Genomic DNA, 8,372 nt, shown 5'->3' with positions numbered 1-8,372 from the left:
TCTGCCAAAGTTTGTTGACATATATATGTTGATTGATTTCAACCATAGCCTTCTTCAAAACATGCCATTGACCCAATTAAATCAGCCCCACCGATTGATCAGTGTCATGACATGAATTGATGAAGGCCAAGATCTTAGCGTAGCCATCGTTAACTTAAAGCCTGACACAGACCAAAAAAATGACGTCAAAAGTCAAGTCTTTGGCCACAAAATAAAACAAATCGTGAGTTGTATTCGATATGTCAACCAACGGGATCAATTGTTTCCTCGAGCGCTACTAACGACAACTTTCTTGTCCTCAAAAACCTAAAAGATGAATGTGTAGAAGTATTGAATACAACTCACGATTCGTTTTCATTTGTGGTCTTTAACTTGTCAAAAATATTCAGATATGAGACAATTTTGAGTCTCAGGTTTAATCGATTGATTTTGTAATTTTTTTCTAGCCAAAAGTTTTAAAAATCTGTTTTGACAAAAACTGATTGGCTGGACCCATCCTGTATTATTGATTTAATATTATTTCACTCCGACACTGTTGTGGATGTGTATATGGGTTGCCAATTCAGCGTTTTTAATGTCAAAATTCAAAAACTTCGGTTTTTAAAAAGCTTTTTGACATGGACGCATAGATTTGGGTTTGACATTTTGTATTTTGGGGCGGGGTCGTGGGGTGGAGGGGGGGCCGGGAATTGCTTATCACACATTTTAATTTCGCCTATTTAAAGAACAATTTGAAACTAATTTCAAAAAGTATATAAATATTTATTATAAATAATATTAAGTATATCCATTTTTTAATATAAACATTTTGTATATATGAATATATTGTCTTAAACTGGCAATCGGAGTGATCAAATCAATGTCCTAACTCATGAGAGCGAGATAAGAAAAGTAAGTTTTCTTTCCAAAAGTTAGCGTTTGCATTTTAGCTGAATGTATGGAAAAGATTGGCATTTTTTTTTCAGAAAATTTTCCATTTTTCTGTGATTAGCTTGGCATTATTTTTTTTTATGCGAAACAAATCTGGCCACCCTGGTGTGTATAAAAGGTTTGTCCATCAATCACAAGAGTTGTATTTTTCCTCACGCTCCGTCAGTCAGTTGATGTCCAAGCCATCACCTAGGAGAATTTAAATATTTTTTGGAAAATGAAGATGACTTGCCTTGGAATGTTCTTGGTGGTTTTGATTACCATGTCAGTTGTAGCTTGGTCTGATGGGGCTGCCATCGGCGCTACTGGTATTGGCTCCCTGACAAATGACAAGCAGATGAACCTGGTGAGTGGAATTTTGTTATAATCCTATTATATGTAATGATTTTGAGTCGAAATAGGATTCAATAGACTGATGTCACGTCCGCCCAGTAACGAGCAGCTTGGTTCTAAACAACGGAAATCGGTATTTTTTTTATTCTTCATGCTGGCTAGAACTTTTTCACCTGTCATATGATCAAAATATATAAAAGTCAAAACATGATCAGATTTATAATGTTTTTCTCCTCTGGATACACTTTTATGCTCGTCGGAAAAGTATTTCATAAGGGCGTCCGCCATTGTTCCGATAGTTCAGAACCAGTTACTAAGTTACTATCCGTCATTGCATTACGAGGGAAGTGGCGTCACCACTGTTGAATCCTATTGTATTTTGAATAAACGCGCGCGTAACATCATAAGTTTTAGCCCTCCGACTTAAATATTGTCAATGTGTGGGAAGACTGCCGTAGTTTCCCATCATTTTTTTAAATCACACCATTTAATCCTAATCATTTTGGACCGTCATAAATAGTTGCAATGTCCAATAAATATTACTGTTTAAGATAAGTTTCATTTTTATGTGCGGTGTGATTTTTCTACTTTAAAAAACAATTTGATGAGTCGGTTGTTGTTTAAGTACGACTCCGGCAACGCCACTGTTAGATACTTTGTTTCTCATCAGTTTCGATATTGCAAGTGATGTCCACATTGTTTCATCAGAATCTTTAGATAGAGTTGAGGTGGGGGGGTGTTTTTCGGGATCTCCCGCCGATTAAAAAAAATCATTTCTCTTTTCGTGCTGTGAAACTACGGCAGTCCTTCGCAAAAGTATTATCAGCCTTTTGTATATCAAAACGGGAAAGAAATTCCACTTACCGGTTCCACTTTAATGACTACTATTTTAGATTTAAGAAATTTAAGATCATCTCAGTCCCGAATTCTAAAGGTTACCACCTCAAATTCTACTTTCGGTAAAAAATATAATAAATCCTTTTCATCAATAGTTCCACGCCTATGGAACGCACTCTTGTGAAAATTTATCATCTTTCAGGAAATGTCTGAAGAATGAGTTGTTCCCTGAGGCTTATTTTTTAAGAAATAGATATTGCTTAAATTTTGTTTTTGTATTCATGCTTATTATGTAGACGTCTAGTGTTGTGATTAAGTTTTTTTTTAAATAATGTAAAGCGCCACAGAGCACGATTAACGTGGATGTTTAGGCGCTATATAAATTAATTATTTACTATTTACCATTACTATTATAGTTCGTTCCACAACTCGTTCACACGCGTTGACGTTGATATCTTCACAACCATCTGATAGATTTTATTGAAAATTGGCTCAAACACTAGAATTGGCATTAAGCCGATTTCTTTTTTCATTGGGTACAGTATCATATATTGGGCTTTTTCTTCTATATAAAAACGAAGGGTCTGGGATGAGTGAATAAATGAATGGTTTATACTAACAGTATTATACTCAGTAAATTATGTTGTGATTACGATCACTGAACTCGCCACAGGCTTGACCAGGGGTTTACTTTTCACGAGATTCATGTGCACTACTCACTAAGAATGCCACCCTGGGTTCAAAATGGCACAGCAACTTGAACACTTTGTAGACACTTGATATAAACAATTGTTACATTTTAATAGTTGAAAGCCAGAGGCGTAACTGCCTGTTAAGATTTCTACATTCATAAAAACTGATAACAATTTGGATTAAACATGCAAATTTGTCACATTGAGGAAAATTTTCAAATACTTCTCCAGTGAGGCGAAGCGAGGAATTCTTTTTCATGGCAAGGGGCGAATAGCAATACATTGTCCACAACCAGGAACTGAGATTGGAGAGGACAAATTAATAATTATGTCATATTAATTATATACACCTTTTGAAAACCGGTTCCTTTGAAAGGTTATACTGTACAAATATTAGATGGAATCTGGTGTTAAAGAAATTTACATTCAGTGAATTTCACATTATCACATTCAAAGACCCCCCCCCCCCCATCTCCCATGTGAACATACTTCAAGAATGGCAAACATGTAGCCTGCTCGATGGGTGACCAGTGGGTTTTGTGCGACCTTTATGAGTTGTCTTGCTCAACAGTTGGTCGGGGATTATGACTTTGTGAAAGGCATTCATTCTTGTCCTATCGAAGAATGGTGTGGCATTTCGGAGGAACCCCCTGTTTTTTGTTTGTTTGTTTGTTTGTTTTTTGTTATTTGTTGATTTTTTTTTGGTTTTTGTTTGTTTTTTTTGTTTGTGTTATTTTTTGTTTACATCAATGTCATATAAGCGATTTTGAACTAATAATATTAATTCTGTTTCAGCTCTGAGGGGAAATTGATGGCAAGACGTATATTTTATATATATATATATATATATATATATATATATATATATATATATTATATATATATATATATATATATATATATATATCCGGTGATCTAATCTCTGAAGTAGGGTTTTCGCGAATCAGTCGATCAAAGTTCTGACGTCTACATCAAAGTTTCGTACCAGGGGTTATCACGAAGATCAATCCTCCGATATCACTTTCGATGTTTGATCAACGGGTTTTGAGATAAAAGACAGCTGCTACTTATTCGCGATCCTTTGATCTAAATACTTTTCTTGAGATTTTGTATTGAATTGTTTGAGCTGTGACTGTCATTATTATTATTATTATTATTATTATTATTATTATTATTATTATTATTATTATTATTATTATTATTATTATTATTATTATTATTATTATTATTATTATTATTATTATTATCATTATTATTATTATTATTAGTTAGTAGTAGTAGTAGTAGTAGTAGTAGTAGTAGTAGTAGTAGTAGTAGTAGTAGTATATATGTATATTATTATTATTATTATTATTATTATTATTATTATTATAGTATTATTAGTAGTAGTAGTAGTAGTAGTAGTAGTAGTAGTAGTAGTAGTAGTAGTTGTAGTAGTAATAGTAGTAGTAGTAGTATTAGTATTATTATTACTATTATTATCATCATCATCATCATCATCATCATCATCATCATCATCATCATCATCATCATCACATTCTATTATTATTTTAATTATTATATTATATATTATTATTATAATATTATTTATTTATATTTATTATTTTATTATTTAATTATATTATATTTTATATATTATTTATTTATATTATTATTTTATTATTATTAATGTATATTATTTATAATTATTATTATTATTATTATTATTATTATTATTATTATTATTTATTATTATATTATTATTATTATTATTATATTTATTATTATTATTATTATTATTATTATTATTATTATTATTATTATATATTATTTTATTATTATTATTATATTATTATTATTATTATTATTATTATTATTTATTATTATTTTATTTATTTATTATTATTTATTATTATTTATTATTATATTATTATTTATTATTTTTATTTATTTTATTATATATTATTATTATTTATTTTTATTATTATTATTATTATTATTTTATTTTATTATATATATCATCATCATATTATTATTATTTTTTTATTATTATTTATATATTATATTATTATTATTATTATTATTATTTTTATTATTTTATTATTTATAATATCATTTTCATCATCATCATCATCATCATCATCATTATCATCATCATCATCATTATCGTTATTATTATTATCGTCATTATTATTATCGTTACTATTATTATTGTTACTAATATTATCGTTACTATTATTTTTTATGATGATGATTAACGCCATTGCTACTCGTTATTTGCATTGGTTGTCTCATTTTTGCACAGAAGATTTGTTAATTAATTTTATGGCGGTTGGAATGAAGGTTGCCTTATCGATTTGTCCTACATTTTGTTTCTATATACCGTCTTCCGGAGCGCAGAAGTTGGAATTTTTCGCTCAGCGAATGCCTCTTTTCGTTGTATCACTTTCTATCACCCAGATAATGATTGAAAATAGGGAATCCAGATTTTTGCATAGATGAATTACTAACTTTAAACGTTCTTAGCGCATAGGCCCATATAGTTTTGAATGGCTTTTCTATAATGAATTTTAAGTTAGTCCAAGACGAATTTTTAAAGCCATCAAGCGTTATCAATTATTTTGATGCAGTAGTTAAGGCTGTAGAGGCTGGAAAAAATATTTGAGTGTTTTATTTTATTTTATTTTTTTGCTGATAGATGTTCAATATTTGTGTAGAGGAATTTTGTACATGAACATTTTTGTTCAGTATCTTCACATTAAAGAAAAACATTTCACTATACACTATCATTAATATATTATGATTGACAATGGTCAGTATTTTTGACAAAGACCACTGATAGGTGATCAGGTAAGCTAGCTTGATTTCTGAAACTTGACTGCCATGCAAACTGCTTGATAGTACCATAACACATTGTCATTTATTTTTATTCAATAAGATGTCTATGTTACTAAATATTTTGGAATTCCCCTTTATTGCCTTTATCTCAAAGCATTGTATACTTGGCAAAAAAAAAAAAAATAACGCACCACTAAATTCGCTTTTGAATTGCATAAAAACAGTTTACAACATAACTCAGATTCTGCAGGTGATTGCCAAATTAAACCGCAAGTTTGGGTATGGATTTTCATATTTTTATAACAATTAGCTCATGAGTTATGAAGATTTTCCATTTTCGAGTTCTGCGAAAGGCGTCGTCGTAGGTGGGCATAATATGAATAGCATAAGATAGGCATACGATGGTACTCTGATGGCCTACTCTCCAGAGCACGTGCAGAAAATTTTAGATATAGTGGTGTGCAAAAGTGAAGAGATGGGCCTGAAACTAAATATTAAGAAAATAGAATGCATGGTGGTCTCAAAGAATGACAACAACGCGACCTTCCACTTGTCAAGCAAAGGAGAGACCATCAAACAAGTAAAGAAATTTAAATATTTAGGCACTATCATCACCCATGACGCACGTGACATAGAGGATATAAAACAAAGAATAGCAATAGTAAAAAACGTGTTCCATAAAATGCGACCAGTTGTGTCAAACAACAACCTAAACTTGAAGACCAGAATGAAAGTAGTAGAAACACATGTTATAAGTACCCTTTTCTATGGTTGTGAAACGTGGACGATTGACAAAGAATGTACGAGGAGGTTAGAGGCATTTGAGATGTGGGTGTATAGAAGCATGTTGAGGGTATCATGGACAGACAGGTGTACGAATGAGGAAGTGTTGGAGAAGGTGAGAAAGGGAAGAATACTTATCGATAACATCAGAAAGAGGCAGTTACGGTTTCTGGGACATGTGTGGAGAAGAGACGGAATAGAAAAGTTGGTAACATCTGGGATCATCGAAGGAAAGAGAGCTAGAGGAAGACAAAGAATGACTTATCTAAATAACCTAAGAATGGCCAAATGTGACTTAAAAAGCAGCACAGATTTCATGCGCACCGCAGAGGATCGTGATTCGTGGAGACAGCTGACCGGCAACGTACTCAAGAGCACAAGCCACCATGGATGATGATGATAATAGTATGAAAAAATTTATTTCTCCGTGATTTTTATTCCCATGTGATTATAAACATGGAATAAGTACCTTGTGGCGACCGTATCCCACAATATGCAAAAAATTCATACAATTTTTATTGTCGACTTAAGGCGTCAAATTTTGATACATGAAAATGCTACCTTAAGTTGACCCATCCCATGGTCGCCCTTAGAAAATTTATGGCGACCACTAAAAAACATATATCTTTGGGGATATTTTAAATGTCGAATTCAAACCTTACAGCCTTCTTGAAAGCATAAAATATAACACTAAATTATTTTACATCTAAAATATGTCCAAACGTAACAAATATATCATATATATATATATATATATATATATATATATATATATATATATATATATATATATATATATATATATTCCATCATACGTTCATTATTTCAGTAATTCATCTATCTTTTCATTTATTTCTAATCACTTCAGGTGAAACGTGCTGCCGTACGAATGGAGAAAAGTATGTGTATGACGGGCTTTTGGTGCTAATGGGCACTCGAGTCTTGGTCGTCGTGAACTCGGTCTATGGAAGGCGGTGCTCGGATCTAGATATACATACATGGACGATTTGGCACGAACGATAACTTTTGCAGATTTCATTTGACTGGTTTTCCAAAACTCGTTAAGTCAATTTTTCTACTTTTTGAGATTTTCCCTCCATGTGATCAAATGAAACGTAATCTTTATTTTAAGCATTTTTGGCACGAAAATTTCAATATTTGAGTGAATTTGAAGTTTAAATATTATAAAATAATAGACCGAATGAGAAATTTCAGGGGAAATAATCCTGTTTCACAAGGGTAAAACGGAGTTAGGGAGTTTTGGAAATATCACTCTTCATTTGTTTGACAATAAAATATTGAAATAATCTCATGTTTTCGGATATATTCATTGTTGCATTGGAACGCTTGAGACCCCTCCCCCCCCCCACCCACCCCCTCCTCTCCTCCTCCATTACATGGAGTTTTTCCGTGTGACTAAAGCTGAGTGGTTCTGTGTTACGACTTGTCAGAAAAGTCAAGAAATTTTAAGCGTGGTTAGTGGGCGGATGGGTGACTGTGTTCATGGAAAATTTAATTCATGCCACGATGTTGCGTTCTTGTGCAAGGCACTTTATACACATTTCCTACCCCCCCCCCCACACACACACACACACACACACACACAAACAACACGCATGACTCTAGTGTGAATAGATACCTGGTTATAGGAAGTGACGATTATTGTGCAAGTGTTTTGTACAAAATAAAATACAACTAGAGGCCGTGATACTATAAGAAATTGAAATATCATGGTCCCATGTTGCCTACTAGGTGAATAGATAAAGAATTGTGATACGCGTTGAGCATGCCTATTCTTGGAGAAGCGTTAAAATGGATGTTCATATTTCACCAAGTGCATGGTTAAATCTACATAACCTATGTCGATATGCTGCCTCTTTATGCGTTCACCGCCTAATTGTTGTCTCTTTATGGGTTCACAGCCTTGCTGTTCGTAGTTTTATGGGTTCACAGCCTTGCTGTTCGTAGTTTTATGGGTTC

The 8,372-nt window shown here is 32.2% G+C and overlaps 1 long non-coding RNA gene across 1 annotated transcript; it reads left to right on the top strand.

Moving 5' to 3' along the window:
• Positions 1-1,072: 1,072 nt before the first annotated feature.
• On the top strand, positions 1,073-7,700 carry LOC144980553 (uncharacterized). The gene is made up of 2 exons (XR_013646924.1): positions 1,073-1,276; positions 7,261-7,700. It is a non-coding gene; the product is annotated as an uncharacterized LOC144980553 (long non-coding RNA).
• The last annotated feature ends 672 nt before the right edge of the window (positions 7,701-8,372 follow it).

The sequence above is a fragment of the Berghia stephanieae genome, chromosome 10 (genome assembly GCF_034508935.2).
Source record: "Berghia stephanieae isolate SIO BIC M18660-M18661 chromosome 10, UCSD_Bste_1.3, whole genome shotgun sequence".
NCBI classification, from domain to species: Eukaryota; Metazoa; Mollusca; class Gastropoda; order Nudibranchia; family Aeolidiidae; genus Berghia; species Berghia stephanieae.
Note: the sequence above shows the minus strand (reverse complement) of the source record. Positions and strands in the feature narration are given on the sequence as shown.